This window comes from Leptodactylus fuscus, chromosome 5 (genome assembly GCF_031893055.1).
Source record: "Leptodactylus fuscus isolate aLepFus1 chromosome 5, aLepFus1.hap2, whole genome shotgun sequence".
NCBI classification, from domain to species: domain Eukaryota; kingdom Metazoa; phylum Chordata; class Amphibia; order Anura; family Leptodactylidae; genus Leptodactylus; species Leptodactylus fuscus.
The window spans coordinates 188947094-188974817 of NC_134269.1; the positions used below are offsets into that span (position 1 = coordinate 188947094).

Consider the following 27724-nt stretch of genomic DNA (forward strand, 5'->3'; position numbering starts at 1 on the left):
GCCTGCTTCACCATTGGCTCCTGTTTCCGCTCCAAGTATGTAGGGAACAATAGGTGCAATGTGGTGTCGCCACTTACAAGACTCCAGGAGCAGAGAAATAATAGAAGAACAGCAGGGAAAGGGGGAAAGGTGAGTATTAGTTTTTGTTTTCTTTGTTAGATACATACTGTAGGGGCAATTGATGTGGGATATGAAACTATGAGAACAACCTGAAGGAGACATGAAACTTGGGGGCAACTTGGAAAGGAACATAAAACTGTAAGGGCAACATGAAACTTGGGGGCAACTTGGAAGGGGAGCTTAAACTATGAGAGCACCAGGAGAGGGAAGGATTTAAGGTTTTAAAAGCAGAAGAATCTTACAGCCTTAGAAATTCTTCAACAAAATGGCCTCAGGCGACCTTCAGCTTGTAGCAAAGTTAATGTGACATTATTTGGAAAATCCTCGACCTACAGGTATGTCTAGTTGTCTGTCTCCGTAATACTACTTTATTTTTTTTCCCTTAGATGCTTTCTGCTCAACATCGTCTATGGGTAATGTTTGATGATGAAGTGAATAGGGATCAACTGCAATACCAGAAACTACCTGTGGACAGGTGTGGCACTGGTTTTCAAAGAAAGCAGCCTTTGTTTTATGTCACCTTGGACATCCCCTTTGAGGGTCATATTGAGTGATAGCATGGATCTAACCTAGGGGTCTCAAACACATTGGCCGCAAATCACATATGGCCCTACTGTGGCTGTCATCTGTGACCGGAAGTGCTGGCTGGGAAGTCTGGTGCCTCCTCAGCTGGCTAAGTTCTGAGTGAGGTCTGACATTTTATGAGGGACCACAGATTCTCTATGGGGTGCAGATCAGGTGAACAAGGGGGCCATGTCACTATTTTTTCTTCTATTAGACCTTTACTGGCCAGCCACGCTGTGGAGTATTTGGATGCATGTGATGGAGTATTGTCCTGCATGAAAATCATGTTTTTCTTGAACGATACCGACTTCTTCCTGTACCACTGCTTGAAGAAGATGTCTTCCAGAAACTGACAGTAGGTCTGGGAGTTGAGCTTCACTCCATCCTCAACCCGAAAAGGTTCCACAAGTTCATCTTTGATGATACCAGCCCATACCAGTACTCCACCTCCACCTTGCTGGCGTCTGAGTCGGAGTGGAGCTCTCTGCCCTTTACTGATCCAGCCTCGGGCCCATCAAGAGTCACTCTCATTTCATCAGTCCATAAAACCTTAGAAAAATCACTCAAGATATCTCTTGGCCCAGTCTTGATGTTTTATCTTATGTTTCTTGTTCAGAGGTGGTTGTTTTTCAGTCTTCCTTACCTTGGCCATGTCCTGAGTATCGCACACCTTGTGATTTTTGATACTCCAGTAACGTTGCAGCTCTGAAATATGGCAAAACTGGTGGCAAATGGCATCTTGGCAGCTTCATGCTTGATTTTCCTCAATTCATGGGCAGTTATTTTGCGCCTTTTTTTTATCAGCCTGCTTCTTGCTCCCCTGTTGTCTATTTGCCATGACACGCTTGATTGTTCGGTGATCACGCTTCAAAAGTTTTGCAATTTCAAGACTGCTGCATCCCTCTGCAAGACATCTCACAATTTTTGATTTTTCAGAGTCCGTCATATCTCTCTTCTTACCCATTTTGCCAAAGGAAAGCAAGTTGCCTAATAATTAAGCACACCTTATATAGGGTGTTCATGTCATTAGACCACACCCCTCCTCATTACAGATATGCAAATCACTTGATTTACATAATTGGTAGTTGGCTTTCAAGCCTATGCAGGTTGGAGTAGGAAAACATGTAAAAAAGGATGATGTGATCAAAATACTCATTTGCCTAATAATTCTGCACACAGTGTATATAGTGTGAGGGCTACTAAGACGTATTATACAATTTGGGGTCACTTTGGGGGCATTATCATTTGTGCAGGTCAGGTGTGTCTGGTGGTGTAACAGGGACCCACCAATGTATTAAAACCGCCCTGCAAAAAGGTATGTTCACTTTGCCCCTAACCAGTTCTACAACAGCATACAAGTGGTTGAGAAGATATTTCGGTGTACACTTCCTTCAAGACTCAAAAAATCTATAACTGGTAATTATCTTGTTCTTGAAAGATGGTTCATGTGACTTGTATTTGCTTTACCGATGATTCATCATTGCTGCGGGCAAGCCATAAGTAAAGCTACAGCACTCCTACCTAATGTGGCGATCGGGTTTCTAGGGTCAACAAGACGTAACATCTGAAATAGGAAATATCCATATAACAAAAGGCCTATTCCTATAACTCAGACATCTTGAAGAGTCTATCTATGACAATTAAAAATGTTTCCCCCCCCCCCCTCTAGAAACAGTGCCACTGTTGTCCTTAGGCTGTGTCTGGTATTGCAGTTCAATTTTATCACCTTAAAGGGGCTCTATCACTGGGAAAAGTCATTTTTATCTAAACACATGCTTGCATAGGCTTTAGAAAGGCTATTCCACACTTACCTTTTGTATGTAGATTGCCTCAGTGGTTTCTGAATAAGTCCGTTTTTATTCATATGCTAATGAGCTTCCAGCCAGCACAGGAAGTTCCCAGCAGCCTCCTCTCTCCCATTATCTTCTATGTGTGTGAAGCAAACAGGAAGCGAGTCATCAGAAGCCGCCTCCCATAGAAAACAGCAGGGAGAGGTGTGCACCATCTATCGTGCACTAGTCTAATTAGCATATGAATATAAACTGACTTATTCAGAAACCACTGAGGCAATCTACATACTATAGGTAGGTGTGAAATAGACTTTCTAAGGGCTATGCAAAGGTGTGATTAGTTAAAAATGACTTTTCCTAGTGATAGAGCCCCTTTAAAAAGATCCTTTAACACTTCCACCAACTTGAGTTTTTTTTCAGCCATTAATAGACCCCTCCTCACTGATTCTGGCACACTTGGAATTTTCTCTCTAGCCTGACCATTCTTGAGCAATCAGTGCTGTTAGTTTTGGTGCCTGATATGCTAACTTGACTCTGCTGTCAAGTGGGTGGTGTTAGGCAGGAGCAGGCAAAGGGTCGTGCTTCTGATTTATTAAGAAGCAAGAGCCACTTGATAGTTCAAACACACCTTGCGCCAGTTGGGGCCTTCATTAAAGGGATCATCTCAGAGTGATTTAGGATACAGGTCCTTATAGACTGGGGGTTTAGTGTCCTAAATCACCCTGTTATACACAATCCACAGTCACATTAAAGAGGACCTTTCATCAGATCGGGCACATGCAGTTTTATATACTGCTGGAAAGCTGACAGTGCGCTGAATTCAGCGCACTGTCGGCTTTCCCGATCCGTGCCCGGTGTAAAGCGCTATCGGTCCCGGGACCGTAGCGCTTTAGTGTCAGAAGGGCGTTTCTGACTGTTAGCCAGAAACGTCCTTCTGCCTCGCGGCGCCTATCGCGCTGTACTATGGAGCCGGGAGGAACGCCCCCTCCCTCTGCTCACACAGCTCGTCCATAGACAAGTATTATCAGGAGCGGGAGGGGGGAGTTCCTCCCCGCTCCACAGTACAGCGCGATAGGCGCTGCGAGGCAGAAGGACGTTCCTGGCTAACAGATCGGGAAAGCCGACAGTGCGCTGAATTCAGCGCACTGTTAGCTTTCCAGCAGTATATAAAACTGCCTGTGCCCGATCTGATGAAAGGTCCTCTTTAAATATAAAAAAGCTTTAGCATTACCTAGACAGGAGTCCGATGATTTGCATCAGACTTACCACTGGCATTACCACTGCATGGGGTGTTCGTCAGTGAAGCTGGAGATGTATACCGCAGCTTCACTGCGCATGCGCACTGAACTCGAGATGTATTCCTCTGGCTTCACTGTAGAACTGTGTTGGCACAGAGAGTGCAACTGATAGATAAGCATAAAGTTTCATTTATTTTTAACTAGCTTCTGTTGCGACTTTGTGTTATTTGTCTTCCCCCTCCTCTCTCTGGCTGAACAGGACATAGAGCATTTATGCAGATCAGATAATATGCAGATGCTTGTATAAAATGGACTCAGTGTTATCTGTGTGTTTACATAGAGAGACAACAGACCAGGCTTCATCAGCAAATTAGCATAATTGTCCTGCTGGCAAGAGCAGTTTAATATAGTATATGAACATAAATTGATAACAGTAGTGAAGCCATGTCATTTACCAGGATAAAGTATCCTATCTGTTAATCCAGGTTACAATCTATTTATGTCCCTAATTTCATCCAAATCTGCTCAGCCGTTTTTGCGTGATTGAGTAACAAACATCCAAACATGCAAACTTTGACATTTATAATATTAGTAGGATGCAGCTGTGGATTGTGTTATAATAGGGTAATTTGAGATACTATACCCCTGATCCATATGGACTTGTGGGTGTTTTAGTGTCCCAAATCGTCCTGACAGATTCCCTTTAAGACTGACTTAGGAAACACCAGCCTTTATAAATTTTTCCAATGAACTTTATCATTTGCTTATTTATCTACATTCTGCCCGGGTTTTCAAAAAAAATAATACCGTATAACTTTATAGGGTTGTATCGCCATTTTTCTATTACGGAGCTAAATTCTAGAATACTGACTGCCTGTAGAATCTACTATGGGGCGATTATTAAAGATTTTACTTTTTGTGATGAGAGTTGTACAAGTCTGTCTTCGATAACCCGACCTCACTGGTATGATGTCATCAGATCCAATGAGATGTGAAGTCAACGGTGGTTATTTGGTTGGATTAGGTATACTTTTTGGACAAATGCCCAGGATATTCAGATTACTCTCCTATCTGTTTGTTTAACAAAAAGTTTCTGCAATCCTTTCTCAGCGGTTGATGGAGGGATTTAGGCTGAAGCTCCTTGATCTACCATCCTTCAGGTTGGCATGGGTGTTGGCTGTGTCTGATCCCACCCTTTACTATTTATACTCCGTGATACTGGCTTCTGACTTCAGTGACAAGACAGACGATAGGCCGAAGCCACCTCCTGGTACAGGTAACTACAGAAATCCTACTTGCTTGGTTTTGGGTTGGAAGGAAATAATCTGAAGTAGGGGTATGAGTTATGTGGCATAATACATGATCCTCAATTATGTCATTTTTTTATGCTTTCGCATTTTATTTCCAACCTTCCAAAGCTCATAACTATATGGGGGCTTGATTTTTGCAGGACAAAATGTATTTCACAATGGTTCCATTTATTATTCTGTATGGTCTACTGGGAAATTAAAAAATAAAATTCACAATAGGGTGAAATTGTGAAAAAGAACACCTTTTTTTTGTGTTTTTGTTTTTACTGGATTCACTATTTAACAAAAATAACAGGTTACCTGCATTGTGTATGTAAGTATGGTCACGCTGATCAAATTTATATAATTTTTATTATGTTTTAATATTTTTTTTTTTCTTTTTTTTAATTTTGAAGTTAAAATTTTAAATTTGAAAAGGAAAATTTCTGCACTTATATTCTGAAACCCATAACTTTTTTTTTATATTTTTGTGTATGGAGCTGTACAAGTTGTCTTTTTTGTGGGGCATGTTATGGTTTTTATTTATACCATTTTTATACATGGCGATACATAAGATGTTTATTTTTTATTATTTTTATATGTAAACTAAGGAAAGGAGGGCGATTTGAACTTTCAGATTTTTTTAACACTTTTTAAAACCTGAAAATATTTTTTTTTTTTTACTTTTTGTTTTTTAGCCCCCCCTTGGTGTCTTAAAGTAGCAATCATCAGATTGCTTATACCTTAACTTTCAACCCTGAAATATTGCAGCCTATGGGATATTGTCTATGTTACTTTTTAGCCCCGCCAGAAATAGGACTTTATAGTAGTATAAGGATATGTTTACACAGTGGATTTTTTCCTATCTAGAAAAACTCAGTTTTCGGAATTTTTCTAAGCCAAAAAATTCAACTTCAGGAATTCCACAAATTTCGCATCAAATTCCACTCCTGTCAAAATTCTGCAGTGTGAATATACCCCACCACAATCTTCATTAGACTCACAATTGCCATGACAACCAAGCGGTTCCGTTTGGTCCTGAATAACGAGAGCTAAAGTATAGCAACCTATGATATGCAGTGGTCAAATTTGACACGGGCATTTAAGGAGTTATATGCCCATGATCAGAGCTATCTCTGGTACTGTGTACAGGCCCTGCTGTATAAAACAGTAAAGACCCAGTGGCTAAGTTACCCATTCAGTTGCTGAGCAGGTGACATATTTAAGATCCCTCTAACAATTTATAAAGGCAAATGGATGAGACCACTGCCATTAGGCACTGTACACATACACAAGTATTTTTTGGCATGCATGTCCTAATAATGAATTTGGTACATTTTGTGATTCAGGCCTCTTCCTAAAACACTAGCAAACATTATAGTCTGTCCACAATTTTTTGACACAATTTGCTTACTGTTAAAGGGGGTTTCCAAGACCTATCCTTAGGATAAGTTATCATTATATGATCGATGGGGGTCCAACACCCGAGACCTCTGCCGACCAGCTGTTTGAAAAGTTTGCAGTGTCAGCCTGTGGCCTCTTCACCGATTACCAAGCACCGTACTGAACAACGTATAGTATACTGGCTCTGCTTGGTATTGCAGATCATCACCATTCATTTGAATGTGTCTGAAATGCAGCAGCAGAACCATGTGACTGATAAACGTGATGTCATCGACACAGGAAATAGGGAGGCTCTTTAAAAAGCAGGGATCCCAGATGTCAGATTCCCAATAAACCGTACCTCCAGTTATAAACAACTTTCTATAAATGAACAGTATAGGTGAACACAAGAAACTGTGTAATATATCTTATTATGAGGGATCTGTTTCTCTCACCACTTATTAAGCCGTTTTCCTGCTCTTATCTTCAATCTGACTGCTTGTTTATCTAAGTTTCGTCTTCCTATTCAGCCTCACACATACAACTCTATGGATATTGGAGTAGAAGGCTTCTACCAGCTGGTTAATTGATTTATTGCCACATTCTGTGCACCGGTAGCCTATTATCTACAACCTAGCAGTGTTAAAGCGCACACAGTAGCAGCAGCAATTATTTGACTTTCTATTCTAGCAGCCTCCTGCTCCTCCTCTCTTCATAGACCAATATGGAGAAAGTAACTGTCTAAAAAGTGGAGAAGAAAGCAGCTTTTTTAAATAAAACATATTACAAAGTTTGTTATATTCACTTTTACTATTCATATATGCAAGGCTTATTTACAACTAGAGGTACACTTTAAGCATAGGACATCAGATATTTCTGGCATATCTTCCATTCCTAAATATCTAAGATGAAAATATGCCTTTAAGTCAAATGTAGTTTCCTCCTACTATATACAACTAAAGCAGATATTTACTTGCAAACCTTGTAATGGGGATATTCTGTAAAAACGTACGATTGAGGTAATATTCCCTATTGAAAATCACCATACCCATTGTGGGGCATCAACACGCCCCTTTCTTGTGACATTGGCACAAAATACGTTGGGCCTATTTTTCAGACGTGACCGGTACATAAAAATAACTGCTTTGTCTATTGTTACGGGATTCCGGAGGTCACCTCAGACAGATTTATCAAATAGTATCAGACACTGTGATAAATCTGGTGTAGTTTAAGGCTGTCTAGCTTAAACTTGCACTGTCTGACTTTTAGACAGTATTAGTAAATCTGCCACAGCAACTGTATAAATTGTAATATATTTTCTTTCCAGAAGTAGAGCAACCCTTCATCTAAGATGTCTGAAGCACCAAAGGGTAAGTATGGAGAGCAGCCAAACAATTTATGATCTGAACAGAAATGCTGACATTTTGCCTGTTTTTTTAATATAACTGAATGGGACAGATTTATTAAGATTGCTGTTTCATACGCCAGTCTTAATAAAGATCGCGGATGGCAGATTTATGATGAGGCTTTAGCCGTGGCCCAGAATGAAGACCTACAGCAGATAGTAGCTGTTGTAGATTTCCATTATAACACGCCAGATTTTTAGTGTACAGTGAGACTCTATAATGAGCCATGCCCTAAGCAGAGGTGGAGCAAATATTAACTCCGCCCCTGCTTAGATTTCTCATACTTTATAGCACGTTTGTGTCTTCAAGTAGAATGTAGGGAATTTACTTCAAAGAATGGAGGATATCTTTTGTGGAGTTGCTTTTGGAACATTAGAACACTATATTATGGGCAAATTGAGGCTCCTAAAAAGGAAATGACTTAGGGATTCAAAGATTTGCCTACAGTCTCAGGTTGTAGCAGTCCAGTCCTCCTCAAGGTTTTCCTCCAAATTTCCTTCATAGAGAATCCTGTTTTCTTATCTGACGTCATTGCTCTGTTTTTGCTCTATCTGTCTGTCTGTCTATCTGGGTTTAAATACATGAAAGCTGTCTATGAACCTTGAATAAATTCAAAACACTGAAGTTTAATCTATGACTTTTACACCCTTCATTTTTCGAAAAAGTTGACGACAAGGCTAAGCCCGCAGAGAAGGATAAGGCCGCAGAGAAGGATAAGGCCGCAGAGAAGGATAAGGCTGCAGAGAAGGATAAGGTCGCACCCAAGAAAGAAGAGAAAAAGGAAAAAAAGAAGAAGAAGGTGACTATTTCCAGGCCAAAAATGTATAGCACAAGTTCAAGACAAATATAGTCATCTTCTTTCTGGAGAATAGTCTTAAAGGGTAGTAGGCCCAGGTCTGAGTTACCCAGCTCTACATCATGACTATTTCTAGAGACAATAAATGTCTATGGAGGAGAGAAAGAGACACTGATATGAGGCCAGAAGGCTGGATAGTAATTCCTAATAACTCAGCTATGATGTGAGATGTCTCCCTGCTTTGAGGAGCTCTGCTCTTCTTACTCCTCCCCTCTCCATAGACATCTAGTGTACTACTAATGGAAATATTTGAAGAAACAACCACTTTTCTTACATGAAGTGCATCACAGTGTTTGTTTCTTCACCTGCATTGATTTATGAAAAAAAACAATAGATAAAAGTGGTGGTGAAGAGATTAATACCAACTCCTCTGATGGACCAGAACAATGGACACCCTGATGTCGGTGTGACCTAACATAAAAGAGAACTCTGTTTACCTGACAGAAGCCATTAGAAAGGTCATGTGACCTCCATGGGCTCTTGCTGTATACAGACACTGTTCTATGCACTGCCATGCTGTAAAATAACTGTACAGGGTTTTTTTTTTAAACACAGAAGTCTATGAAAGAAAGATGAGATGTGATGCGGACAAATCTTAAAAAGATATGAATAAAATATTATACCACAACACATTCTGATCTGTATATGTTACGTATTATTATACCCCTGACTTGCTGTTCTTTCTTCTTAGGATTCATCCAGCAGCAGTTCCAGCTCCGATTCTGATGTAAGATCACTCTACAAATAATCTTAATATGACAGGTTCCTCCCCATTCACACTGTACAACGCGATAGGCGCTGCTGTGGAGAAGGACATACCTGACTGACTGTCAAAAACGCCCTTCTGACTGTAAAGCGCTACTGTACCGGGACTGCTAGCTCTTTACCCGGGGCATAGATCGGGAAAGCCGACAGTGCGCTGAATTCATCGCACTGTCAGCTTTCCGGCAGTATATAGAACTGCCTGTGCCCAAATCAGTGAAAGGTCCCCTTTAAGAGATCATTGCATTCATTGACCCTACTATACCAACTCTAAATCCACACTTATTAGATATTATTTTCTGCCATTTTGATACAACTAACCTTTCTCTATCATTTACAGGATGGAAAAAAGAAAAAGAATAAAAAGAAGGATAAAAACTGACATTTCAGGACGTCTGTGACCCCCAGAATGAAGGATTTCCTCTCTGACTCCATTACTATGTGTTATTTCATTCTTTGCTAATGGTCACTAAGAGTTTCCTAATAAACTTAGAAGCTATTACAATTCTTATCAGTTCTTTATCATGTTACAATATTATTGAATGATATTAATATAATGTCCCTAAATGGTAAAATCCAGATGCCAATTATACATAAAGAAATGGTACAACGCAGAATTGTAAGAAAAAGTACTCTAGAATTATTGAATAAATAAAAAATTGGCTTAAATTGACATTTCAGGAGATTCCCCTTTAATGTGAATGAAAATCAATAATAGATAAACCTTGTGGACAATAGTGGCGCTGTTACTATAGAAAACAAAAGGTAGTATTTTCTTCTGTTCCACTGACAGCACATAACATGTATTATATAGCAGGAAGCCAGCGGCAATGCCCATGATCAATGCCCACACAGATTATGGGCATTAACCTTACTGTTGGCTCGGTCAAACCAAGGTGCCCAATGCATTGCACCCACCAGTAACTTCACAATCAGTAAGTGTAGGCACGGAGACATCGGATACCCCACTTATATTTTATATATTTCCAGTGGACCATAAATCTACCTGTAACCTCGCGGCATGTGTGGTCCTAGCACATTGAGGCCACATGCACTTGGGGAAATCCGGAGCAGAAAACCCAATCCATAAAGGAGTCGAATTTCCTGGTCCAAGCCTAGCCAAGAAACCCCGACTCCCTGCAACAAAGTGATCTATGATGTGAGAAGTCTCAGCCTCACCATGGCTTTACTGTCCCCTACTGTATATAATATAGGATGCTAGAGTTGTGCAAAGATACGGACTGGGACTACGGTGCAAGGAGTAATGGTCTCCTGGCTTGGTGTAGGCCAATCTACGGACTGGATCTTCAAGGGCCATGTTCCCTCTCGTGTATGGGTCTTTATAATTTGTATGATACATGGATAGAGGAAATAATAAATGAGAACTATATTAGCGTTGCTTTATTCATTGTAGATTCAGAGCATCCAGCATGACATCACCTCTTCTTTTCATGATGTCATCAGATCCAATGGTTATTGATTGAACTAGGTATAGCTTCTGGACAAGTGCCCATATCCAGGATACTATTCTGATCTATCTATCTATCTATCTATCTATCTATCTATCTATCTATCTATCTATCTATCTATCTATCTATCTATCTGTCTATCTATCTATCTCATATCTATCTATCTATTCTATCTTTCTGTCTCTACAAAAAGTTTCTGCAACCATGTAATGAGACTTCTTGATCTACCAGTCCTACAGGTTGGTATGGGTGTTGCCTGCTTGTCTGGACCCACCCTTTACAATTTATAGTCGGCATCACTGCCATTCTGACTTCAGTGACTGTGGAGCAGATAGGCTGAAGCCGCCCCTGGTACAGGTAACTACAGATATCCTACATTCTTGGGTTTAGGTTGGAACAATCTTTGCAGTGTGGCAGGGACATTAAAGAGACCACTGCCATTAGGGATCACAACTGCCAAGGAGGGGGTCTGTATAATGTTCAGGGAGGTGACATGAATGCCAAGAATCAGAGGTGTCACTTGAAGTTTTTGCACCCCAATGCGGAATCTGTATTGGGGCCTCTATTACCTTGTACCATTTAGAATAGTGTACAGTATATTTTATGCGGCAGAGAAACCCGAGTCCAGGACCCCCTAGTGACCACTACCACTGCACCCCTTATTGCTAACATCCTTGCCATGAATGCCTGGACCCCTTTTCCAAAGCATCATAACGTCACTTCAGATGACCCTAACCTATCTATCTGGATTGACATGCTGAGTTCTGGTATCAGACTCCCTTTAAATTCCAAATTCAGCTCTGCTATATCAATAGATGTTAAATTGGCAAGTTAAAGGCAATGATGTGGAAGTGTTTATTATTGCTGCATTTATGTAGACACAGCATCCATGTATGGATTATAAATGGGAGTTGCCATACTGGTAGGGCTGGGACCCTTGGTAGACAAGGAGTAGATGTCTGACTTGGACATGGTGGAAAGGCACAACCCTCAATAACCCAATTACCTCTGAGACACTATATGCACTGCTCCAAGCTTACTCACTGCTCCAAGCTTACTCACTGCACCAAGCTATCACTGTGCATCCTGTCACCTCTACCTTGGGTACCATAGGTACTTTTGTTTTCCCCATGCTGACATAGGATTCATTTGGGTTCCAATTTATTCTTATACTCTATGAACTCAGCAGGGAAGGTTTATCAATCATGTCATAGGATACATGGCGTTACGAGCCTTAAAAGTTGCGCAAATGACCACGTGTTTATGGAATATATATTTGCCGCAGCTTGCTGAGCATGTTGGAAAATTCTTTTAGGCTTGCTCCTGGATATTATACACATATACAGCAAAATTCTGCCAAAATATTACATTACATCTTAATGCATGTGGTTCCTTTTGGAAAAAACTTCCCAAAAGACAATCATTTGGTGCATGTCATGTACTTATTTTTTTAATGGGGGAGAATTAAAGGGGCTTTAGCATTGGGAAAAGTCATTTTTAGCTAAGCACGTACTTGTATAGCCTTTAGAAAGGCTGTTCCACACTTACCTTTTGTATGTAAATTGCCTCTGTAGTTTTTGAATGAGCTCGTCTTTATTCATAAGCTAATTAGCCTTCTCTGTGCACCCGGAAGTGTCTGTGATCATCGTCTGCAATTCTCTGCTATGTGTGCGAGAGCAGAGAGGTTGATGATGATGATGACTCATCTCCCTGCTCTCACACACATAGCAGAGAATAGCAGACAGTGCTCGCTGAGACTTCCGGTGCTTGATGGAGGCTAACTAGCATATGAAGAAAAGCGGGCTCATTCAAAAACCACTGAGGGGATTAACATACAAAAGGTAAGTGTGGAATAGCTTTTCTAAAGACTATGCAAGTATGTGCTTAGTGAAAAATGACTTTTCCCAATTATAATAATTGTGTGCACACTTTAGTATATGCAAAAGGTAAGAAAACAGTAAGTGGCACTACTACTCGTGTTAAGCCATCGTTCACATTAGTTGTCCAATAGGAGCAAGAAATATGTCAGCAGATTTCCAGCTTAGATACTCATTGCAGGGTGGTGCTCTACATCCCATAGATGAAAAACAGTAAATATATAGCAAAAAACGGAAGAACAAACAGGGGGCACTCACCTAAATTTAGTATCTTTGTTTAAAATTAATCCTTTATTCGGTACTTGGATAAAAACATTCAGGGAGGGAGAGATAACATGAAGGCGAAGGCAACAGTCGTTTCACGATGACCAGGGGTATTTTCTCAAGCCTCACGGGCACTTTCTCAAGAAAAATGGAAGCTTACACAGTATTGGAAGCGGCCATTTTCTCGTGAGTATGCGCAGTCGGCTTTGCCCTAGGCCCAAGGCCTAGAAGTTAGAAGACACTACCGCAAGAAGACGCGGTGAAGACCTCGTTCCAGAAGATGGAGGTGGCGCTGGAGAGTTCTCTGGCAGCATTGGGGACGCCCCCATTGCTGTTTGAGCGCTGGGGCCCGCCCCAGTGCTGCGAGAGAACTCATTTACATACCGAGAAAAACCGTGATTTTAGGCAAATGGTGGCACGGAGAAGACAATGAAAGGTAGGAGAAGAATAGCCTTTCTTAAGGATATTCCAACATGTTAGTTAGAAAAAAAAAGGGTTTGCAAGATAGGATCCCTTTAATAATTTGTATCAATTAACAAAATGAAGTGACCTTTGCCCTTTGCCTTCCTTCAATTCTTCTTGGAACTCGGCAGGGAGGTTGGAGAACTAAGCACACATCTTCTGTGGATGTAGGATAGCTCCAATCCTTCTGTCTCTTCATGTAATCCGACAGACTGACAGAATGGATGATGCTGAGATCAGAGCTCTGTGGGGGCCATATCATCAATTCCAAGATTCCTCCTCCAAAGGGCAAAGGTCACACCAAATATATAGCTCTAGGTGTGCCGAACGTCTATGGAGAAAATCACGCTCACCTGCAGATTTCCTCCACTTCAAGTTTATGCTTAAAACATATAGCTCTGCCCTTTACCTTGCCAAACAAGACTATTTCACCGCCCTCATCTCTTCTCTCTCAAGCAACCCTAAAAGGCTTTTTGAAACCTTTCACTCCTTACTCACACCCAAGGTGCAGACGCCATTCACAGACCTTAGTGCTGATGACCTGGCCATGTATTTCCATGATAAAATTGATAAGATCCATCAGGAAATTACTGCCCAAGCCCCAGGTGGCATTGACTCCCACACCTACGATAGTACTGATCCCCTCACCAGCCGCACTTATGACTGTCCATTCTCATCTTTTGAACCTGTCACAGAAGAGGAAGTTTCCCAGCTACTTTCTTCATCTCGCCCCACAACCTGCAGTAGTGACCCCTTCCCCTCACACCTTCTCCAATCTCTGTCCCCTGCTGTCACTACTTACCTTACTAAAATATTTAACCTCTCTCTCTCTTCTGGAATCTTCCCATCCTCCTTCAAGCATGCTGTTATAATCCCGCTACTGAAAAAACCCTCCCTGGACCCATCCTGTGCTGCTAACTATCGACCCGTCTCTAACCTCCCCTTCATCTCTAAACTTTTGGAACGCCTGGTTTATTCTCGGTTAATCCGTTATCTCTCTGCTAACTCTCTGCTTGACCCCTTACAATCTGGTTTCCGCGCTCTGCACTCTACTGAAACAGCTCTCACAAAAGTCTCTAATGATCTACTAAAGGCTAAATCCAATGGTGACTTCTCTCTTCTTATTCTTCTGGACCTCTCTGCAGCTTTTGACACTGTTGACCATCAACTTCTCCTCACTATGCTCCGCTCAGTTGGCCTCAATGACACTGCGCTCTCCTGGTTCTCCTCTTATCTCTCAGGCCGCACTTTCAGTGTATCATTTGCGGGCTCTGTTTCCTCCCCTCTTTCCCTTGCTGTTGGGGTTCCTCAGGGCTCGGTCCTCGGCCCCCTGCTCTTTTCTCTCTACACAGCCCCCATTGGACAAACCATCGCCAGATTTGGCTTCAGGTACCATCTTTATGCTGATGACACCCAATTATACACATCTTCCCGTGACATCACCCCTGCACTCATTCAGAACACCAGTGACTGTCTCTCTGCTGTCTCTAATATCATGTCCTCGCTCTATCTGAAACTAAATCTCTCTAAGACTGAACTACTACTGTTTCCACCATCTAACAGATCTGTCCCTGATATATCCATTGCAGTCTCAGGCCTTACTATAACTCCTAGGCAGCATGCCCGCTGCCTTGGGGTCATATTTGACGCAGACCTTTCCTTCACCCCTCATATTGAATCACTCGCACGTTCATGTCACCTCCACCTCAAAAACATCTCCAGAATACGCCCTTTCCTTACCAGAGATACACTAAAGACACTTATTGTCTCTCTGATTCATTCTCGCCTTGACTACTGTAATTCCTTACTAATCGGTCTTCCCCTCACTAAACTCTCTCCTCTACAATCTATTCTGAATGCAGCGGCCAGGCTCATCTATCAGGCTAGACGCTACAGCGATGCCTCCGGTCTGTGCCAGTCGCTACATTGGCTGCCTATTCATTATAGAATAAAATATAAAGATATTACTCTCATCCACAAGGCTCTCCATAATGCCGCACCTCCCTACATTTCTTCCCTCATCTCTGTCTACCGCCCAACCCGTGCTCTCCGCTCACTCAATGACCTAACACTTACATCCTCTATTATCAGAACCTCCCATGCTCGTATACAAGACTTCTCCCGAGCTGCACCACTTCTCTGGAATGCTCTACCCCGGACAATCAGATTAACTCCCAACTTCTACAGTTTCAAACGCAAACTAAAGACGCATCTTTTCAGACAAGCCTATCACAATTCCTAATGCACAAAATTGTCTGAACACTGTATAAGCAATGCCGCCCCTGCTACCTCTTGTGTCACCCTCTCTACCTCATAGATTGTAAGCTCTTTTGAGCAGGGCCCTCAGTCCCATTGTGTGAAATGACGTTCTTTGTTATGTATGTCTGTATCTGAACCCTATAAATTGTACAGCGCTGCGGAATATGTTGGCGCTATATAAATAAAATGTATTATTATTATTATTATAGTGTATGGAACCCAATAAACAACTCCTCATTTTTCAGCTTCCTAGACATCGGTGACTTACAGGAGGGGATAGTGGGTACAATGACTATATAAAACGCTCTATTTTTTGATTCCCAGGAGTAAAACAACTCTACATTCAAGATGGCTTCTATTAAGAAATGTAAGTATGTGGAGTAGTGAAATACATTATGATCTGAATGTCAATCCTCACATTGTCTTTAAGTATTAATATCATGAATGCTGTGCCAGATAGATAGCAGCCAATAGGGGGAGCAATCTGACAACAAATTTTACTTACTAGTTAAGTTCAATATTTGCTCCCCCTAGTGGCCACCTTTTAATTTGGTATGTACATATTTCTATTCACTGATAATAAGCATATATTTTAAACATGAGCACTTGAATCATATACTATATAAGAAAGTTGCATACTTTTTCAGTTTACAGTGAAATACTTAAAGTGTACCACCGATTATAAAACAACTTGTCATAAGTGACTAGTACAGAGTAATATAACAAACTTTTCAATAAATCTTATTAAATTATCCCTCATTCTCCACTTACCAGGCTATCTTCCTCCTCTTTATCTTCAGACACTACTAGTACCTATATCTGTATCAGCCTCACACACAGAAGTCTATGGAGAGTGGAAGGAGGAGGAGGAGAAGGCTTCTACCAGCTAGTAAATGATTTATGGCCTCATTCTGTAAAGTGATATGCTTTGTCTTGCAAGGCTATCTCACAGTGTAGCAGAGTGTATCTTATCCAGTAGACTCCCCTTTTCCTCTCCGTAAACTTCTTTGTAAGGCATATCTCAGCCTTATAAGTGGAGAATGAAGCATTTTTCTTTAATAAGATATATTACAAAGTTTTTTATTTTCATTTTTACTATTCATTTATGAAAAGTTATTTTATAATTGAAGGTGCATGTTAAAGATTCCCTGCTGTGACTACAGTTCTACTTTAGACAGCAGCTCTGTGGTTTAGTTTGGGACAATCTCGGGTTGCCTTTGGCTTTATTCTTCTTTTGAATATGAGCATATATGTTATACCCCCGTCAGCACAAGGAGGCGCTGCATAGCCTAGATAGTCCTCTGGGATCATACTTGATTATTGAAACAGTCGTCTGGAACTTGTGGTTTTCTATGTGTTTTAAAACTACAACTCCCAGCATGCCCATACAGACAGGAGTTGTCAGGGCATGATGAAAGTTGCAATCATTTAGCAACTTGTGGGGAGCCCTAGAATGCTCTACATTAGAGGAATATTACTGGATGTAATGTCACTAAATAGATGTGTTTGCATTTGCCTAATTTAGCAGTTTTACTGGGTTTTCTTACATCAGGAATGCCTCATGTGTCTTTATAGGGGATGGGATCCATTTTTCTATAACATAGTTCCAAATGCTCTGCATTCCCTTCACCCAGCCATAGATTTAAGTAGATATTTGGGGAGTTTATTATATATGTAATAATAACTGTCCCACTGAATTTAAAGGTGACCTTTCGTGTCCTCGGATATGGCCGGTATTATATACTGGCAGAATCTAAGGTAATCAAAGCTAGAAGCTAAACCCTATCAGGGCCAGTATGTGCCCTTGTGCATTAGTTTTGTAACCAATATCCCTCCACTGTCAGAATGGTGGGCCTTACAGATCAGCATCATCGATGAGCTGTAAGATCACACTTTTCTGACAGTGGAGGGATATAGGTCCCGAAACTAATGGCACTGATATCTCTGGCACCATGGCGCATGCCAACAGAGCTGACTGAATGCAGCATATTGTCAGCTTTCTAGCCATGTATAATCCCACCCATTTCTGTTGACATGAAAAGTCCTCTTTAATAGGAGCTATGAACTCTGTACACAGTTAACTCCCCGTAGTGGTGGCTACCTGCAACCACAATTTGATAATTTAACTTTATGATAGGAATGATATAATTTTGACAATATATGTTGCTGACTACGTGAAGTGCAGTGCTCTTCCATAATGCTCTGTGCCAAAGCAGGGGTGGAGCAAATAATGAATCCGCCCCTGCTTGGATTTCTCAGGTACAGAAGGTTTGTGCTTTTAAGAAGTACAAAGGGTAGTCCTGATAAAAAAAATGTACTTTATGGATTTGGTGTTGCACTATATTATGGGCATAAAGTTGTGGCTTCTAATAAGTTGTGACCCTCATTTAGGGCCCTAAAAAGTTAGTACCTACAGTCCCTATTGTATCAGTCCAGGCCTCCTCAAGGATTCTCCTCCAAGTTCTCTACATAGAGAATCCTCCATATTTTCTGATTCTGACTGTTCTGATTTCATACATGAGAGTCGGTTTACTGTGTCTATCAACCTCAACTAAAAAGCAATACATTTGAGTTTAATCCGTGTCTGTTAACCCTTTCAGGGTTCGGAAAAGATGACGATGATGACAAAGACAAGCATAAGGACAAAGACAAAAAAGAAGATAAAGACCATAAAGAAGATAAAGACAAAAAGGAAAAAAAGGAAAAGAAGAAGAAGGATAAAAAGGTGACTATTTCCAGGCCGAAAATGTATATTATATATCCAAGACAATTATAGTTATCTGATAAAGAAGAGGAGACTTGGAGGGTAGTAGGCCCAGGTCTGAGTTACCTAGCTCTAAATCTGTTTCTAGAGAATTAAACTATCAGGACTGATATCTAAAAAGTGAAAATCACCATGTGCACAGGATCAGATTGTTTCTTAGGTCATTGACCAAGATTAACATACATGTACTAATCTATAGTGCATGTGAAGGGAATAAGCTTTGCAATATGCTTCACTAAAGAAAAGTGCCTGTCTTTATCCTTTGTCCTGTCTGAGTTATTTTGGTCTGTATGCCATATATAAGCAGATAAGTTTACATTGAAGTCTAAGGAGAGGGGAGGGAAGAGGAGAGAGACATAGATATGAGGCTGTCTACAGCATTAAATGGATCATTTCTGTCACAAGAAATTTGGATAGTAATTCCTGATAACCTAGGCTGTGTTGTGAAAGAGGAGCTTTCCTCTTCTTTCTACTCCGTCACTCTCCATAGACCTCTATTGTACAGATATGGTCAATGACAAAAGCAGGCACTTTCTAAAGGAGGGAGGGAGGGAGGAAAGAAAGAAAGAAAGAAAGAAAGAAAGAAAGAAAGAAAGAAAGAAAGAAAGAAAGAAAGAAAGAAAGAAAGAAAGAAAGAAAGAAAGAAAGAAAGAAAGAAAGAAAGAAAGAAAGAAAACGAAGAATGGAAGAAAGAAAACGAAGAATGGAAGAAAGAAAACGAAGAATGGAAGAAAGAGGAAAGAGAGAGAGAAATAGATGGAAACTGGAAGATAGAGTAAAAGGAAGGAAAGTAAGGAAGAAGGGCGATAGAAAGCAAATAAGAGGGATAGATAGAGAGAAACAGAGGGAAACAGGAAGGAAATTAAGGAAAGAGGGAAATAGTGAGAAATAGAAGGAGAGAAAACTGGGGCGGGAAGGAAGAAGAGGAATAGATAGAAGTTGAAGAAAATGGGAAAACGTAATAGGAGAAGGGGAAAAGAGGGAAAAATGGGAAGGAAAGAAAAAGAAAAGTAAGAGAGAAGAAGAAGACGAAAGAAGGCGGGATTAAGAAATCTATGCAGGAAGACTTCTGCTGAGCTTAGTCAGAAATAATTGGCAGAAAAGAGTTACTGGAGACATCTCTGCTAAGTACAGCAAAGTGTCCTGATAACAATCTAAGGGTGCGTTCACACGATGTAATGTGGAGCGCGATCTGGCACGTATACACGTGCCGGCAGATGACACGCTCAAAATGCTCCCATTCATTTCAATGGCAGTTAGGAGCGTATATGCCATGTTATTTTGCGCCCGTGATTTTGCGGCCGCCATGATTTTGCTGTGATCATACCATGTTTGGCAGATATGCCAGGAAAAGTGCCCAGCACATATGCCACGCTTATCCATAGGACTCTGTTCACCTGATGCCATTAGAGAGGTCAGGTGACCTCCGTAGCTTTTTACTGTATACATGGGAGTCTATGAAAGAAAGAAATATTAGATGTGATGTGAGAATTTATATCGAAAGTAATAAAAATACAAAAATTGGTGAGGGTAGGTCACACTAAAGGGCTAAAAACATACAAAATCTTTATTAATCCAAAGAATTAAAAATTTTTAAGAAACAAGCTCCCCATATAACAAGGTACAAGTAAACTACCATCACATGCAGCTATGACTTGCCATTGCAACATTTATTTTGAGGGCAGGTCAGCAATAAAAGTAGGTATCTAAAGGAATCCTCTGTATCCTCCCTAGTACAAATGGATATTTCCACCACTCCCCTAATTTTAATAGAGTTATCCTAGAGTTCTGCTAGTGTGTCCGAGTTGCTTTTTCCACAGCCACATCATTCACTACTTTAGCACTAATAATCTCATGCTATGCAGGCCATTCATTCATATCAACCCCACTGTTTAGCATCTAAATCCCCATTTCAGGAGATTAGTCTGCCCAGTAACTCTGAACCTTCTCAATGTCAGGACAGAGTATAGTCTACTAGTGGAGATACCATTACAAATAAATCCCGTATAAACACTCACTTATGTCTCTCCCTTCTGTGTTGATCAGCGGGTAGGCCTTCATATTTAACTCTTTAGGCACCTGACGCGTTTCTTTGCTCTAACTAAGCTGTTAGCAATTCATCAGAGGTGCAGGAATTCTAGGCTAAATCTACAACCAGATTCTAATCCATATTGATATCTAAAAGTTTTATAAAAGAGCTTAGTGTTTTCCCTGCTCCCCTCTCGGCATTTAGGCAGCCGCGATTGAGAACGGGGACGCCAGGCCTATTTAACAGGGAGGTACCACCCATTAATCCCAAGGTGCAGCCTATCAGCGGGGCCGCTCGTGACAGCACCTTCTGCTCCATTGATTCCCTGTATGTTGCCTGCACATGCATGTAGACGATTCCAGCACGCCTCCTTTTGGGGCGTGGCTATTTGATGTCTTCACTCCTCAGGAAAACACCGCGAGTCAACGCTGGATAGTATGTATTTTAACCTATGCTAACATCTACCTGGGCTGGTGGGAGAAGCAGGTGGTCTTCTCTGAACGTTTGGAAGAATGGACATCTCATATCCATTCATTGATGATGTCCTTATCGTGTGTGTGGGGGGGGGGGGGGTGGGGGGGGGGGGAGGGGGGGGAGGGCACCATGGAGAGTTTTGCTCAATTTGTCAAGGTTTTGAATACCAATGAGATGGGGTTGTTTTTGACATCAGAGATCCATGATGATTTGATAACATTTCTGGATCTCAAAATTCAAAAAATTGCAAGTGGGAGGTTAAACACCACAATATACAGAAAGGAAACAGCCTCAAATTGTCTTTTGGATTGGAAAAGCTGGCATCCTAGACCTTTAAGGAATGGGATACCTAAAGGTCAATTCCTTAGACTGAGAAGAAATTGTTCTCAATTTGCTGAATTTGAAAAGAAGACACAAGATTTACGGACCCGTTTTCATCGACGTGGCTACCGAGACAGGGCCAGACAGGGTCCTACAGCAGGCTTACCAACATGCCTCATCTTTAGATAGAACTTCACTACTACAACCAAAAGTGAAACAAGAAGAACAGACTACGGCCGCTGAAGACCCCTTGACAGCTATCGAAACGCTGGAGCAGGCGGATCATCAACACCAACAACACGCTCATTATATGGTTTCCCAGTGAGCTGCTGAGATACTGGAACAATCATGGGCACAGTGCAAGAAACAAGTTCAGCGGCAGGACAGCTTGAGAGCTGCCAAAACGCTGGAGCATGCGGATCATCAATGCCAACAACATGCTCATTATATGGCGTCCCAGCGAGCTGCTTAGATACTGGAACAATCACAGGCACAGCATGAGGAACAAGTTCAGCAGTAGGACAGCTTGACAGCTGTCGAAACGCCGAGCAGGTGGATCATCAACACCAACAACACGCTCATTATATGGCGGCACAGCGAGCGGCTGAGATGCCGGAACAATCACAGGCACGGTGTGAGGAACAAGGTCAGCAGCAGGACAGGTTGAGAGCTGCCGAAATGCAGGAGCAGGCAAACCATTGATGGCAAAAATTTGCTGAATATTTGCGGATCATCCACTCCAACAACCTGCAGACGAAGTTGTGGGCAGAGGCTAGTACATCTATAAAACTATCTTTTGACTTCTATATACGTTGATGAATACTCCGTCTCGGGTATATATCTTCACCATGCTAGGATTTGCGTCCCCGATTTAGCCTAGAATTCCTGTACATCTGATGAATTGCTAACAGCTTAGTTAGAGCAAAGAAACGCGTCAGGTGCCTAAAGAGTTAAATATGAAGGCCTACCCGCTGATCAACACAGAAGGGAGAGACATAAGTGAGTGTTTATACGGGAATTATTTGTAATGGTATCTCCACTAGTAGACTATACTCTGTCCTGACATTGAGAAGGTTCAGAGTTACTGGGCAGACTAATCTCCTGAAATGGGGATTTAGATGCTAAACAGTGGGGTTGATATGAATGAATGGCCTGCATAGCATGAGATTATTAGTGCTAAGGTAGTGAATGATGTGTCTGTGGAAAAAGCAACTCGGTCACACTAGTAGAACTCTAGGATACCTCTATTAAAATTTGGGGAGTGGTGGAAATATCCATTTGTACTAGGGAGGATACCTTTAGATACCTACTTTTATTGCTGACCTGTCCTCAAAATAAACGTCCTATCGCAATGGCAAGTCATAGCCTTTAGTGTGACCTACCCTCACCAAGTTTTGTATATCTATGCTTACGGGGCATTACCTTTCTACCTTGAATTCAATTGTTTTTGCTAAAGTGATAAAAAGAATAAGAAATACTGCAATAAGCTATTATACCCCTGACCTGCTCTTTTGTCTTTCTTCTTATAGGGAGACGACTCCGGCAGTTCCAGCTCTGACAGCGATTCTGATGTAAGATCGTACTAGAAATAACCTTAATATGACAGGTTTTATCATCATGTGATGAGGTCCAAAATCTTGTGCTGCCTGCAGCCACCACTAGAGGGAGCTTACTACCTAATGTTTATTATTAAAGGGGAACTCCCATCTCAAGGATCATATTCAGACTTGTAGCTGAAGCTGTCTGAAGTTTTTTACCCAATACATTGCTTTATCTGTCTGACTCTTCCTCTGCTCATTGTTTTCAGCTGGTTGTCTAGGTTATAGTCCTGCTCACAGGTCGAGATGATGATTCCTGGCTGACTATATTCTCTTCACTCACTCTCACTGTATATGGCTTTCAGTTTTTGAGCCCTGATAAGAGCTAGATAAGTTTCTCTAGCGTGTCTCTGTTATCTGTGTATGCAAATCCAGAGATAACTGTGCTGTTTACAACAGGGTCAGGGGATAATTGTACACATCAGGGAGAGTGTGTGCCTACATAGGCAGTATGGAGACTTACAAGTCATTCCTGCTCCGCTAGGGATTCTGGGTAAAAAATATGCAAATCTATTCTCCAGGATGTAAATAGAACAGTGCCTCTGTATGCTGCCCTCTAGGGACAGCCCCCTTAACATCATGCATGACTCAGTTAAAAAGCCTAGTGACATGATGCGGAGTTTATTGCCAAATTAGTATTTCTATTCCAAAATGAACAGATTCCCAGCTATGGACAGCACTGTTTCAGTCTTTTGGACCTCCTCAACATAGCGCAGAGATACTGATTTGGCAGAGTGAGAGACTATAGTGGAGCAGGAATGACTTGTAAGTCTCTGTATGCCTTTGTAGGCACACACTCTCCCTAATGTGTATGATTATCCCCTGACTCTGGTCTATAGTCTCTCATTCTGTCAAATCAGTATCCCTGCACTATGCTGAGGAGGTCCAAAAGACCGAAACAGCGCTGTCCATAGCTGGAAATCTGTTCCTTTTGGAATATAAATACTAATTTGGCAATAAACTCGCATCATGTCAGTAGACTTTTTAACTGAGTCATGCATGATGTTAAGGGGCTGCCCTCTAGAGGGCGGCATACAGAGGCACTGTTCTCCTAATTACATCCTGGAGAATAAATTTGCATATTTTTTACCCTGTTTACAACAAGCGGTAGCTGTGTGCAGAATTGAGCTGAAGACCAGGAAGTGGATGGGAGAGGTGACAGGAGAGCAGCTGAAATCCTGAGATGAGAATACTCCTTATACATTATACAGTAGGCTCCCTCTAGTGGTGGTTTCTGGCAGCCAGAATGATATAAATCTTTGTCCATGCTGATATTGAGATCTAATATACTAAGAAATTTATCAGAATTTTGAACCAATTAAAATGAACAGAAACAAAATTGTTCCCATTCACTTTAACCCTCATGCACCATATTGTGCACCATGTAGAGCCATAGTACAGGAGTCATAGAAGTCTATGGGTTCATACAGTACCTCTGCATGTCATGCACAAGTACACCCAATAATATTGTGCCATACAGAGATACTATACACCAACTCTGTGGTGTTCGTAGGCCTATATATTTACAAACCAACATATATTTTTGTATGCACGCTCCAAACTGATGTAGTATAACGGCCTGGCCTGTAGGTGGCAATATTTTGCTGCTTTTTTGGAAGTGTGAACATTTTATTTTTATGGCTGGCTGTTACCTTGTGCTCAACCGTCCATTATACAATCCCATCTAACTTGCAGTGGCAGGAAACAATGTTTTTTAACCATTGACTTCAAGTAGGAAAAATGTATAAACAAGGATGTAAAAACATGTTTTTTTTGTTTTTTTTTTAATGAAGCCAAGCCATGGAGCTCTTGACCTCTCCATAATAATTTGTAGTGTTTTTGGCAGCACTTTTCACTGTGTCCCATTAAAATGCTCCGAAGCAAGTGCCTGGTTGTGTGCCTCATGTGTATTTAGCTGCAAAACTGATTTTTTTTTTCGAGCTTTAAGGCAGTAAGGAAAGGCGCAATGTACTATAAATGTACTATATGGCGCTTCTTTACTTTCAATGCATTTTTGTCAGGTTCATGCCATTTTTTTCATAACACAGATCAATGATTTTAATAGAAACTGTGTAATACTACTTTTCACCAGTGGAGGCACTGTAGGAATAGCTGAAGGCCTGCTGTACTGGGCACTCTCTGATCTGCATATTATTAAGGGGTTAGAAAACATGTCTGCTTTATTCTTCACATTTAAAAATCTCAGTTTTGGTTTTTACATGAGGTCTTGCATTTTTCCCATACAGATGATTCTAAATTAGACAGTTTTCATGAATTTGCCTGTTTGTATTTCTCTAAGACTATCCCCTTTAAGAGATCATTGCGTTCCTTTGGCTTATTGTACCAGCTATAAATCCACCATTATATTAATTTCTGACATTTTCAAAAATTTTACATTTTTATATCATTCTCAGGGAGGAAAGAAGAAAAAGGATAAAAAGTGACATTTCAGGACGTCCGTGACCCCCTAGAAGAAGGATTTGTTACGCTCTGACTCCATTTCCACGTGTTGATAATTGTCATTATGATTTTCCTAATAAAGTTAGAAGTTCTTACAATTCTCATCAGTTCTTAATTTTATATATTAATATAATTCCATATAATATTACCCGAGTCAGCACAGTAAGCAATCTCATACGGCCCTTTAGACTAGGTTCTCTATCCATCTCTATAGAGAGACCCTATACTGCCCCATTGCTTTACCTGAACTTTGCAGCACAATGTCTGTTATTGGTGCACACCACCTTCCAGCAGCGGTGCAACTTAAGGGGGTGCAGAGGAGTCCAGGAGCCTTAAGAGGCCCATAAGGTGTCTCTTTGCCATACGAGTAGAACTGTGCTATGAACAATACACAATAGTCGGGGGGCTAGTAAAGACTTTGCACTGGGGCCCAGAAGCTTCAGAAGCCTCTGTGTTCCAGCCTCCTGCACTGGTTGCATCAGTGCAATATGACACTCACCTGGCCACATACAGCAGCACAGCAGTCCTCAGAGGCCAACATGTCACTTCCCTGGTAGTCCCTTGCGGAGCAGCTGCCGGGCCACATTGCCCCTCTTGCGGGATGCCTACTGGAGCTAGTCATTGATAAAGAAAGTGAGACACATAAACTGGAGACACCGGGGCCTTCATTGTAGGGTTCTTTACACAATCTTGTGTTTCCAGGCAACACTCTATCGGTAACTTCACCAATGGGTTCACGTGCCTGATGGGAACTGACCAGACTCCCAATGACATACAACAATATGTAATAGGTAATTTACTGCCGTCATTTACGGCCGTCATTACAATGACGGCCGTAAATGACGGCCGTAAATGACGGGCGTCTTTTCCTATAGAACTCTATGTAAACGTTTTATGACGGCCGTAAAAGACACACAAATTACACACAAATGACGCCTGGCGTTACTCTGTGTGAATGCAGCCTAAGAAAGGGGAAGCCTTCCAGGTTGACTCTGTAATAGTGGTGCTCTACCCATTTTTTAAGAGCAATGTATTTGGGAGGTTTAGGGACCCTGTACAGGTTTAGGGGGTATGAATGGTGGGCATAGGAGATAATTTTGTTGCAAAATCCTCCCTTCCACTTTCACTGTTGTAGACTGGCGCTGTTATGGTGGTGTCCATAGAAGGAGCAGTGGGAGAGATTTGTCCTGCTTTGTATATCACTTTTCTTGTGTATAAGGCTTTAGAAGCTGCAAATTTTTGTGTAAATTTGCCACTTTTTTCTCTTTTACACCATCCTCCCCTCCCTTCTGTTCACTGGCATAAATGATTCCTGAAATCTGTGCCACCTTGTAGTTTAGTGCGACCAGGAGGAGGGTACACCTGATTTATAAGGTGTGCCTGTCATCAAAATGAGGTGCACCCTCCACCGCTGCAGGAGATATGACGTTGAAAGACTGACTGACGTTGCAAACTCTGGAACTGAACAGGTCTATTGGGCAGGTGTGATACACACAGTTAGAAACTGCCTCTGCTGGATACTACAGGTTGTATACATTGTATACTGGGGTAGTAGTTTTTAGGTGAGATGGAGGGTCAAAATGGGGATTCTTTGAACAATTATTTGGTTTGATAATCCTGGGCCACTGGACATTGATAATAGACGATGATGGGGATCAGGCTTCATTTTGCTTTTACTGGGATTAGTTGTCCAAGTTAGGCATAGTCAGTCAGTCAGGAACGCCCTTCCGCAAGCAGCGTCTATAGCGCTGTACTCTGATAGGGGGCGTTTTTTACCGCCCAGTAATGAAGCTGAGTGGTCAGGAACGCCCCCCAGTACTTGTCTATGGATGAGTACTATCAGGAGGGAGGGAGGCGTTCCTCACCGCTCTCACAGTACAGCGCTATAGACGCTACTTGTGTGTGTTATGAGAGAGGAGTTAATAGAATTCTTAAAAATAAATAAAACAATAATAAAGCGTGTGGCGAGAACGGCTGGACCAGCTATTTATTTGTTCATTGTGGTGTTTTATTTACGAGCGTGTTATGTTTGTACTCTGGTTTTATATATTGCTATGCATGTTGTTTTATATTATTATCTGGTGTATTGTTACAAGGTTATGTTTCATTTTTACAATAACAGAGATCCAGGTGAGGGGGCAGGAATTTATTTGAGGATGCAGACCCCTATATTATCCTAACAAGAGCCATAGTCTTCTATGATAATTGGATTCTTACTTGTTTTCACTGTGAAAGAGAAGCTTATCCGGCCTGTGTTTTGTCATTACATACCTGTATGCAGCAGGATCTGCATACACCAGGATCTATGTTATATGTCTGTGTACAGTAATTGCCTTTAA

The 27724-nt window shown here is 41.3% G+C and overlaps 1 long non-coding RNA gene across 1 annotated transcript; it reads left to right on the top strand.

Annotated features, from left to right (window-relative positions):
- The first annotated feature begins 16062 nt into the window (after positions 1–16062).
- LOC142205050 (uncharacterized) lies at positions 16063–25439 on the top strand. Its single transcript, XR_012716170.1, has 4 exons — positions 16063–16106; positions 18340–18464; positions 22857–22898; positions 25340–25439. It is a non-coding gene; the product is annotated as an uncharacterized LOC142205050 (long non-coding RNA).
- Positions 25440–27724: the final 2285 nt, after the last annotated feature.